Source organism: Arachis hypogaea, chromosome 13 (assembly GCF_003086295.3).
Source record: "Arachis hypogaea cultivar Tifrunner chromosome 13, arahy.Tifrunner.gnm2.J5K5, whole genome shotgun sequence".
In the NCBI taxonomy this organism is placed as follows: domain Eukaryota; kingdom Viridiplantae; phylum Streptophyta; class Magnoliopsida; order Fabales; family Fabaceae; genus Arachis; species Arachis hypogaea.
Window position 1 is genome coordinate 15,185,682 of NC_092048.1, and position 12,518 is coordinate 15,198,199.

General features: G+C 36.6%; 1 long non-coding RNA gene across 1 annotated transcript; it reads left to right on the forward strand.

Annotated features, from left to right (window-relative positions):
* Positions 1-7,784: 7,784 nt before the first annotated feature.
* On the forward strand, positions 7,785-9,379 carry LOC112735780 (uncharacterized). Its single transcript, XR_003168536.3, has 3 exons — positions 7,785-8,462; positions 8,693-8,741; positions 9,229-9,379. It is a non-coding gene; the product is annotated as an uncharacterized lncRNA (long non-coding RNA).
* The last annotated feature ends 3,139 nt before the right edge of the window (positions 9,380-12,518 follow it).

The window sequence follows — 12,518 nt, forward strand, 5'->3', positions numbered from 1 at the left end:
CTATGTTTCACATAAATTCATTCAAACAAGTTTAAAAATAATTTTCCAAATCAATTCAATAGAATGCCCTAAAAACAAAATTCTTGGAAAATTCTTGTTGTTTTTCACCAAAATTATTTCCTATATGTATGTATGATGTGATGGATGCAATTTCAAAAACTTCCCTATTTTTATTCCTAATTTTCAACATCTAAAAATTAACATGAATAATTAGGACAAAATTGAACTAGGTGCTATACTATTCACATCATCCAATCACAACTTCTATCTATAAAATATAAATCATGCAAATGCAGTATATATATATTAACTAGAGTAAAGATGCAATAGTAAAAAATACTAACAAATATCTACAAGAAACATAATAAAAGAAAACAAAAGATAAAGTGCAAAGTGTTCGGTAAAGAAAATTTTTACGCCCCAAAATGACGAATCATCCCCCACATTTAAGCATTGCACGGTCCTCCGTGCACGAACATCATCCGGGAAAAATGTCTCTCGAGAGCTCCACCTTCGGTTGGCGGATGCGGGGGTTATGGGTTGCTGTATACACAAGTAAACAACAATTGAGAAAAAAGATCATATGAGTGTGGTATGATAAAAGAGAATGTGTGTATTCTAAGTGTGCGCACACTTTAGAACAGACACATTAGCCAGGTGAAGCGGTATCCACACAATCCAAAGAAAAAGTATAAGTTTCTCAATTAAGTTACCTAGGTTGCAAGTGGAGAATGAGCAAAATTTAAGGCACAAGCAACCTTAGGTAACTATGAAAGTGAATTGAGTGATTAAAAAATTGGCTATTGTAATTGGGCAAGTTAAAGCGCAAGATTAATATAAAATAGTACAATAAACAACAACCAATTCAATAATAAACGAAAACTCCTTACTCATCACGAAGCATAATGAAAATGTCACATGGAAGGGTACTTGTTACAAAAACTGATAAGTTTGATAAGAATCAAGTTAGGTCACTCAAACAAATGCAAAGCATTAACAAGGAACAAGTACTGGACATGTGATGAATTTTAATATGAAAATCATGATGAACAACTAATTTTAACTCAAATCACTTAATCCAATGCACTTATATAATTTGCCCTAGTGGTACAATCAAAACATGAGTATTCAAATCTACTAGGTACTTGCATATTAAAGCAAAGTATAAGTGCATTGTATCAAGAGGCAACCCTATCGCTAATAAACAAACACTTGCAACTTATTTAAATAGAAACAACTAAAGTAAAACTAATATAATTACTAAAATAAAAATAAAATACAATGAAGATTAAGTAAAATAAGAGCAAAAACATGGAAAAAGCAAGAAAAGAGAGGGATGGATGGGGCGGAAGTGCGTTAGAGCTTAAATGGAAAAGAAATAAAAATTTTGCCCAAAATAGCATTTGTGCATACGCACACTAAGTGAAAAGGGGAGGGGTGCGTCCGCACAAGTCGTGTGAACGCTCTGGACAGAAGGCAAAAATAGACGTGTGCGCACGCACAAGCCTGTGCGCGCGCACAGAATGCCTTTTTTTTCAAAAGATGGATCATGTGTGCGTGCGCACACAGGTCCGTACACACGCACAAGAGCGAAAAGGGGGTATGGGGTGCAAGCGCACAGGCTGTGCTAACGCTCCCACCAGAGGGGCTACCAGCTTGCGTGCGGACGCACACGTCTGTGCAGCCGCACGGGGTGTGCGAGACAGGGGTTGCGTATGTACGCACCCACAAGGCACAAAAGATAGGAGAATGCACGTGCATAAGGCATGCGAGCGCTGCCAGCAGAGGCTTTGCAAGGGGGTGTGCGTACGCACTGTGCGTATGCACAGGATGCGAAATATAGAGGTTTGTGCGCACGCACAAGTGTGTACGCACGTACAGATGCCCTGTTTTTCGAAAATTTTTCTTCAATTTATGGGGCACTCTACTTTAGCTCAACACATATTTCAACCCCAAACATTCAAAAATCCACACATTCATGATCCATATACAAATCAACCTACTAAACTCAAAATTAAACTAATCATAAGCTATCCAAGATAGGCAGACATACAAGAAACTAGGACTATAAGCAAAGGGAAAGGGTAAGAAAGATGTTACCATGGTGGGGTGTCTCCCACCTAGCACTTAGGTTTATAGTCCTTAAGTTGGACTTGTTGTGGAGACTCTTGTTAGGGTGGTTTGTGTTTCCACTCCTCCTTGAACCTCCATCCAAGCTTGCACTTTATAGGTCCTCCGGGATCCCATATTCTAGGCATCTGGTCACCTTCTTGTTGATCTTTATGCTTCAAGCCGGATGGATAAGCTCTCATTCTACCCTTGAAGTACCCCAACGTTCTCCAGAAATCACCCACTTGAGCCCTACACAATGCTTGAACTCCAAGTCTTGAATTGGTCTTCTTGAAGAACCTTGGATTCAATTGGCACCCAACATCATTTCCTTCACCATGTACCAACCCAAGAAGGACCTTGAGTTGGTAATCTGTTTCCAAGATAGCATATTGATGGGGCCAATGAAGTTTATAGGTGAAATTGCCACCCACTCAATATGTTCTTGGTTGTCAACTCCTTCCTCACCAACCTCTTCCTCCTCTTCCCCATCACTCACATCATAACAAGGAGGTTGTGAGGAGTCTACCTCCATGTCTTTCTCAAGCTCAATGGGAGGAAGTTCATTAGGATCCTTAAGGGGATTGATCAAGGAGGACAAAAAATCATGAATGATGGAATCCTCATCTTGATCAATCTCCCTCAATTCTCACTTTCTCTCCTCCGATTCATATACTTCCCTTTCTCCTTCTTGTTTCAATTCATGCTTTAGCTCTTCTTCTTTCCCTTGTGGCTCCATGCTCTCCTCTTCTCTACGCCCTTCAATTGTTCCCTCACACTCTCTGAGAGGAGTTTCTTGATTGGATGAGCGTAGAAGAGTTAAACGGTTAACCACCTCGGCTATGGTAGCCATGAATTGTCCTTGAGTTCTTCGAAATCCTTCTTGCTCTTGGAGAAAGGCTTGAAAATCTTGATGGTCTTGGGCCAAGGGTGGGAATACTTCATATTGTGGTGAAAAAGAAGGTTCATAATTTGGGAGAAGGGTGGTATATGTGGGAGGTGACTCATGTTGGTAGGTGTTTTGAGGTGGTATATAAGAATGTGGTTGTTGGTATTAGTGTGGTGATTGAGGATTATGTTAGGGGTATGGGTCATAGGCATATAGTGGTGGAGGTGTATAATTATAGTGAAATCCACCATATCCTTGGGTTTGGTATGTGCATTGGGAAGGGTATAGTTCATTGTAGTATGGAGGAGGTTGCTCCTTCCAAAATAGATGCTCCAATCCCATGATGCAATCCAAAATTGAAGTTATCAAACCCTACAAAATAATCACAACCAAACTCTAAACCAAAAGGGTGATAACTCATAGAGAAAATTGAAAATAAAAACTAAAGACATCAATTAACAAAAGAAACAAAATCCTAATTAATAGCAAAAACAAGCAAACAACCTAAAAAGTATTTATTCACACTATTCAAATATTTACAACAACCAAAATATAGCACTCATGACGCTAGCTCCCCGGCAACGGCGCCAAAATTTGACAATGACCGAATTTCATGGGTTTGAATTTTCACACTAAAAATATGATTGACGTTGCAAGTATAGTCAAAATCCAACTATTGATCATCAGTCAAATTATAATCCTAAAGATGTCACAATCAACACAAAATAACCGGGAGTTTTAAATCCCAGGTCGTTCTCTCTAGGAACTAGTGCCGACAAGTGCACACAATTTTGGTTGTGAGGAAGCCAAGGATGTTTTCAATGATAAGGAAGCAAGCAAACAAATAAAGAGATAAAAGAACAAGACAAAATTGCAATTAATAAACTAATGAAAGAACAAAAGAACTATATATGTATGTAATATAAACAAGTAAACTATAAAGTGATGGAAAATTGGTTCAAAACATAAATGAAACCTTGACTTGGGATGAGTTATGGAATCTCTTCCTTGCCATAACCACAACTATGATAATTATCATGAGTTAATCTCGCCTAGTTAACCCCAAACATCGAGGGGTAAGTCAAGCAAGCATAAGTGACCTTAATCCATAAGTCCTAACCAACTTACCAAACTAGTTGATAAAAGGCTAGCTTTAATGGAAACAAGAATCAACTAACTTCTCAAGAACTATCACTAAACGTTGGATATTATGGCTCTAGTAATCCATAGACTCATTTTTTCCTAGTCAAGGGGTGGAAATCTACCCCATAACTAAGCTTGGCATTTCATCAAACACATAGAGGGCATAAACATAAAACATGGAAAAATTGGAAAAATGGTAAAAGCTATGAATCATAAATGATCAAAATCAATAAAAGCAACTCAAAAAAATATATAAAAGCCATTAAACATCAAATTAAACAACTAGAAATCCAAAATTGCAAAACTATATAAATTGGCAAGAGAAATGAAAATAGATAAAAGTGTAGAACAAGTGATGTAATTAAGAGAGAAATTAAGGAAATACTTACAATGCAATTGCTATAATCCAAAATCAAACTTGAAGTATAAAATGCTACAAACCCTAATTAAACCCAAGAGAGAATTTTCTATACTACACTACTCCTACTCCTACTATGTGTTTTTTCCTAATCTAAAGTGAGCTCCCCTTGCTATGTGTTGTTGCTCCCTTAATATAGCCTCTTGAACCAGCCTTTAGCACTTCAGAAATGGGCCTAGAGACCCCTAAAACTGCGCAGCACATGACTTTTTAATGGAGGCATGCCCTGGGACCTGTGCGGACGCACAGACGTGTGTGTCCGCACACTCTGTGGAAATTCTCGACCTGTGCGTTCACACAGAAGGTTGTGCGCACGCACACCAGGCGATGCTTGATTGGACGCGCGACGTGGCCCATGCACACGCGTGGCTCTAATTCGATGGCTGTGCGTACGCACGCATGTCTGTGCGCACGCACACTAGGCTGAGCTATTCTTCTTTGTTTTCTTCATGTTTTCTCCCTTTTTGCATGCTTTCTTCCACTTCGACCAACCCATTCTTGCCTCTAGGACCTGAAATCACTCATCAAACATATCACGGCATCGAATGGAATAAAAGTGGGATTAAATTGCTCAATTTAAGCACAAAAACGCATGTTTTCATATTTAGGTTCAATCTACGGATCAAACACAAAGTATGCTATCTTAGTGAATAAGTGTGAGTTTATATGATGAAATCCATCCAATTCAAGCTAAAATATATCGTCAAATATGGACTCATCAGTTTCCTAAGAAGAAGCATGTTGTTGTAACTAATCTGCATGTATCTGGCCACCCAGCCCAGTCCGAAGTTGGAGTACGCAGTGATACACAAGTCGGATGATGCTGGAAAGAATAGACCTCGAGTAGGGCGAGCTTTAGATATTTCAACACGCACAGCATAGCTTGATGATGAGCAATGGTGGGACAATCAAGACACTGGCTCAGCTTTCTAACAGCAAAGCTAATATCAGGCCTTGTGTTGGTCAAATAAAGCAATCTTCCAACCAATCTTCGATAGAAGGACACATCTTGAAATAGTGCTGCATAATCTTTTGACAACTTGGTGGAGTAATTCATGGGCATTGTGACAAGTTTGGCATTGAGCATGTCATATTCGGAGACCAATTCAAGGACATAATTGCACTGGTACAATGCAATACCTTTGCTGCTGCGTGCCACTTTCATCCCAATGAGGTACTTTAGTTTTCCTATATCTTTGATCTTGAAAGCATCATCAAGTATTTTCTTGATCCTATTTATCTCGTTTAAGCAATCTCCAACAAGTACCAAGTTATCCACGTACTCTAGTATTGCTGTGAAGGTTGAATTTGAAGCTCGAGTAAACAAAGCATAGTCATGCTTTGATTGTATGTAACCGGAAGCACTAAGTTCGGAACATAGCTTTTCATGCCACTGCCTACTGCCTGCTTTAACCCTACTAGTCTAAAAGAATCATACCAAAACATTCATTTGAATGTGATAAGCTAAAAGGGAATGGAAGGTGTTTCTGCCTTGCATAATGGCACGCATCACAAGATTTGGACAATTTAACTTTATTCATTGAATCAATGGATAGATACAATTGTTGCATTACATCCAATCTATTAGGTAGGACATGCTACAACCTAAAATGCCACAATCTGCTCTAAAATTTTAGTCATACCTTCATTTATTCGCTTGTCATCCTGTGATGAATTAATGCAATGTGAATTATGCTTTGTGCTTTATTGTTTTTCACAGTATATAGTCCATTTTGTAGTTTAGCTGCACCAATCATCATTTGCGTTTGATAATCTTGAATCTCACATCCAAATCTGTTAATCATAAACTGGTAGTCTAGGCATTTAATTAGTGAGAGACATATATTAAATTGTAAGCAAATTAAGGCAAATACAATACATTGGTCAGACACACTAATTCTAAAAATATAACTGTACCCGCAATATGTGAGGTTAAGATGCAGTTATTGGGTAGTCAGACATATATTTAATTTGTTTATATGTGTGAAATTGATTTAAGTTGTATGTGACATGAATGGCCCCTATGTTAACGACCCAGGGAACTCCTTGACACCTCTCAATGATCATGATTATGTCATTATCTTGAGCAGAGTTCATAACCTGATTGACACTATGAATTGGTTGAGCTCCATTCTGTTGTAAGAATGTGAGCAAGACCTTCTTTCGCTCTGAAGTAAACTCTACATTTAAACCTTCACCATTCTCTTCATATAAAGATATCTCATTGCTTGTTGTTTTTTGTTCATCTTCATCAATTTTCTCAGATGAAATGTTATTGATCTTGGCCACTTCTTGACGCTTTGAATCTTTCAAGTGTGGTGGAAACCCATGCTTTCTATAGCAAGTATCAACTAGGTGCCCGATTTTGCCACAATAGGAGCACAGTTTGTTCGAATTTCTGCCACTTCCATAGCTTCTCCCCCCAGTTCTGACCCTAGCACGGCCTCTACCTCTCGCTGGTGGTGTTTAAGAGTAGTCGAAACTTGTTATTTCAGCAACACTCATTAGAGTCTTGGTATATTTTAATTATAAAAAAGACAAAATGTCACTAACATTTTGTAAAAGCTCACAACAATGTATAATACATAATTTAGATCATCTTCAAATAATTCACCACTCATAATCCATATATACATAAAAAAGTTCGACATGGCCTCCATTATCAAACTAAAGCTCCGCCCCTGGTGAGGTCATAATAAGGATATTTCAAGGTCTTTTATAGCATATTAAAGTTAGTACCTAATTAAAGACATATCAAGAAGCACAAATCACTCATTCTCTCTCTCTCTCTCTCTCTCTCTCTCTCTCTCTCTCTCTCTCTCTCTCTCTCTCTCTCTCTCTCTCTCTCTCTCTCTCTCTCTCTCTCTCTCTCTCTCTCTCTCTCAGTTAATTTTTCTATTACTGGTCTTAAAGTTATCCTTGGATGTTTAGTTTATGAAATTTGTAATTAATTGTTGCTTTACTCTTTATTTTGTCATAAATTACAAGCAGTGCAAAGAAACACACAAAATAATGATACCTAGTATAGTAATAATTTTTGCATCTAAATGTTAGATTATTTTTAATTTATTTTATTTTGTTAATTTTTGTGCATCTACAATATACGACAATTCAATTTTTTTTAAAAAAATTTCCTACAGAATTCTTCGGCCTATGCATTGCATAGACTTTCTGCTAGTAATTTATATATAATAAGAGAAAATACAGCTTTATAAAGTAGTTTATACTAGTGAATTAATTTTAAATCTTACATTTAAATCTTGAGAGCGGTGAAGTTTTAGCAGTTGATGTTTCATGCATTGTTGCTGTCTTAGTTTGATTAAGCATTTCTCTTCTGCTTTGTAAATATGGTTAATTTCACCTCAACCTCAGGCTTTGCTGGTATTGAGCTTCTTCTGTATTTACATCTGTTGTTTTAGTCTGCCTATAGAAGTTGGTTAGCTGATATAATTCGAATTCTGGATTTTTGTGCAAATGTGAATCATATATAATTTGTGTGTTATGACCATTCTTCTTTTACCTCTTTCCAGTGGGATAAAAACATGTATGATCAATGTTTAATGCTTTTATTTTGCTTTTTCACTTGATTGCATAATATATAGTTCAGTACATTCATTTATCAGTTATGTCAATTTAGAACTGAGTAGTAACACTTCGTTGCTGCATAATTAAAAGATACAAATTTGACAATGTTATTTAAGGGATAAGAGACAAAAATTGTAAAATTGTTTCCAGTTTGCTATAATCTATAATGTTTGCCATGTCACTTGTAGTTTCTTGATCTTAGCTCATTGCAAGCTGCTCTGCCCGATGCACAGTTACAACCCACTTTCCATAGTGGTATTGCCAAACCATGGCTTCCTCAAAATTCAGTTAACTCCTACATCTCCTCTGCTGAACAAGGTAGTCTTCCAAGACTAGTCATGCTGAGGTTTAAACATTCAATTATTATGATTTCTTGGTTTCTATCTCTACTACTGTTAGAATGATCTATTCTCTCACTAGAGAATAATACCATTCAAACATCTGTTGGAAGAGTTTTAACACATTTTAAATGTGTATCATGAATTTTAATTTACTTTTTTTTTTCCATCATTGTATATTGAATTACTGATTTTGATTCAATTATGCAGGTGGTGGTTTGACATCCTTGCCTGCTCAACCACCAAGTTCTCAAATATCGTAAGTCGGCAAATATTCCCGGCTTCCTTTTCCTGCCTTGAATATTTTGCTTGAGATTCTTTGTGACAGATGAATGTGTATATGCCTCATGCTTTATTCTTTGTGCTAAGATGTAAAATCTATTGGCATCTTGAACTTTAGTTATTGTCACTGTTGGAAGAGTATTTATGCATATTGAACTTTAGTTATTGTCACTGTTGGAAGAGTATTTATGAATTTCCGATAGCACCTTCCATACCAAATCCGTCAAATACTGAATTCTTATAATTGATTATCTTTTGGTCATGTTTTTTTCTTGCTTTAAGTTCTTGTGAGGTGGATTTCTACTATGATGATCAAAGACATGCTATGTAATTCTAGTTGAGAGTGAATTTTAGTTGCCAGTTAAGGAAATTTCTAAACATATTTTGTATTCCCTTGTTGATTTTGCTATTTCTGAATTTGATTGTTGTATGAGCTTACTGTTCTTTTTTATTTTCTGCAATAGATGCTCTGTATCCTTTATGCAAAGGGGGAAGGCCTTCTATGACTTCCATTTCAAGACAAGGCTTGTAAAATCCCCAAGCCTTATGTACGATCTAAAGGAAGGAAGTTTGACAGGGCTAGAGGAAGGAGGAACAACAAAGGACATAGGATTTAAGTTGTATTATTTTTGTATTTTTCTTCAGTTTTTAGTTATGGAATTTGAACTCGAGATTTATTTTGTATTTGAGTATTAGTTTTTTAATGTATAAAACAATTATAGTAAAAATTATATGTCACTAATTATTGTTTGATTTGTCTTGTAATAAAAATTGCATACTATATTTGTAGGTTTGGTAATAAAAAAGGACTAAAAAATAATATATTTTGCGGTGGTGAAGGTAAAAATAATTTTTTTTAAAAATTTTGTAAGGCTATTGCCACGCTTCAAAAGCGTGGCCGTATCACTGGCTATCGCCACGCTTCAAAAGAGTGGCCAAATCTCTCTCTGTCGCCACGCTTTGAAAGCGTGACCATATCTCTCTCTGTCGCCATGCTTTAAAAGCGTGGTCATATTTTACATACAAGCGTGGCAAAAAAAAGCGTGGCGATGGGTTGAAAAAAGCGTGGTAATAGAGCAACCGCCACCCTTTCAGAGGTCACCCTTTTAAAAGCGTGGCAGTAGCTCAAAAAGCGTGGCGAAAAGCTATCGCCACGCTTTTTTCAACTTTTTGCCACACTTTAAAAGCGTGGCAATAGAGCTGTTTTCTTGTAGTGTAAAAATCAGTTACCAACTCAATTATTATATAAATATATGTTAGGATATGAAATACAATTAAAAATTTATAAAATAACACACACAAATAGATGATGATGATAATTTTTTTGGTACACATAATTTTTTTGCATGCAAAATACCAATATGATACCTAGTTAAACATGATAAGGAATTACAAGCAAATAATTCTATTTTCAAACCTTACCACTCAATTAATCTTCTTCAATGAGGAGGTTGTTTTTCTCTTTATCTAGTTTCTTCAAGTTATAATACGAGAATATGAAATTATGAATATAACCGTGATTTTAATTAAAGAATATCACTATATTTACCAAACACTACTACGTGCTCTAGCATCTATTTTTTTGTTGTCCAAATAGCTCCGAAGAGAAAGAAATATAACCTACACAAATACCTCAATATCCAAATGAAGAATTTGCTGAAGATCATTTGTCGGATTTAACCAAATCACATTATTAGCGTTGCTCTTAGTCCCATAGTTTGCTAACTAATCTGCGATCTTATTAGCTTCCCATAGGATCCAATCAAAATGAATGACCTATTATCGAAGGAGGAGCTCTTGGATTTTAGACACAAGATCAGCTTCTTCACATATATTATGATAATTAAGATTTTGGAGAAAAATGAAAACATCCAAGCAATCAATTTTACAAATAACATCTTTTACGCCACTCTCCCAAGCCAAGACAAGATCTCTCCCAACCACAAATAGTTCACACATAAATAAAAGCATAACTTTATAGCAATAGTTTGTGCTTCTTGATATGTCTTTAATTAAAGGCATAATATAATTAAAGACATAACTTTATAGCAATAGTTACTATAGTTAGTAATAAAGGCAGTTTTATTTTGATCAGAATGATGCATTAAAATCTAGTTGTAACCAGAATATGCGTCCATAAAACTTAAGGTTTTATAACCTAAAGCATTATCAACTAAAGAATCAATAGATGTTAAAGGATAAGCATTTTTTGGGCAAGCTTTGTTGAGATCGGTGAAATCAACGCACATGCGCCATTTACTGTTGTGTTTTTTTATAATTACCACATTGGCCAGCCATGTCGTAAACCTTATTTCCTTTATAAAACCAGCACTGATGAACATTTTTGTTTCTTCTAAAGATGCTTGCTTTTTCTCAAGGCCAAGGTTACGTTTTTTTTTTTTAGCCATAGATCAGGCTGATGGGTTAAGTGCCAACTTGTGAGAAATGATCGAAGGATGATTTCCGAACATATCAGCAGGAGTCCATGCGAAAAGGTCGACATGTTGTTGTAGGAATTGTTGAATTGAACTCTTTTCCTCCTTGCTAAGAGTTGTGCCTATATAAGTAAAGTTGTTAGGATCATTAGTGAAATATACTTTTTGTAGTTCCTCCATTGGTGTTGGTCGCTCAAGGAACTCAGCTCTCGGGTCAAGGTCTGCAAGTGCAAGGAGCTCATCAGAATTATGGACATTATTCACTTGAGCTCCTATAGCTCGGTTTGGTAGTTTGAGACTGATGTTGTAACAGTGACGAGCTTTACGATAGCCACTGTGAATGGTCGCGATAAGATCGTCCTGCACAGGGAACTGAATACAGAGATGAATTGTAGAGACAACAACGCCAAACTTATTTAAAAAAGGTCGGCCAAGTATTAAATTATAAGGACTAAAACAATCGACAACTAAATATATATTGAACGTCCAAAGTTTTAGATAAAGGATGCTCACCCAGTGTGGTTTGTAACCACACAGATCTCAATACTGGGACATGTTCACATGAGAATCCAATCAGGTCTCCAGTGGAAGGCTGGAGTATATTATTGCTCAGTTTCATTTTTTGGAATGTAGAATAGAATAGAATGTCCGCGTTGCTTCCTGGATCTAGTAACACTTTGCGTACTAAAAGGTCTCCTAGTTGGATGGAAATGACAACCGGATCATCCAGATTTATATTGTTTGTATTGAAATCAGACGTTTGGAATGTCATCTGTGGAAAATGAAGAGGTGTTTTGGTCTCATTCAAATTGCCTTCTACCAAGAGCATAGCTTAGTATGTTCGCTTTTTGGCCGAGCTTGTTGCTCCTCCACCTGCAAAACCTCCAGAAATACAGTTAATAATACCTCATGGTTGGTCAGGATGATTATGAGTCATTTTCTCTTTATCTCGGGAATATTGTCCCGTGGAGGTGTGGTCGGCAAAGGATGTGGCACGTTTTTGTATGTGTCTGCTGATATATTTATCTAGATATTCCTGCCGAGCTAATCACTCTAATAGGTCTTTGGCAATCACACACTCATTAGTAGTGTGTCCATGCATTTGGTGAAAGGTGCAATACTTGGATTTATCCATGTTCTTTGTGTCCTGATAATTCCGGCCTTCCGGGGAGGCTTAACGAGTTTTGAATTTAGGATCTCCTTGATTATGTCGTCCCTTTTGGTGTTAAATTGTGTATATGAGTCATAGCGAGGAGTTAGCTTGAAGGCTTTCTTACTGTCCCGATCTTTATCCTCGTCTTTGCTATTGTGAGTTTTCT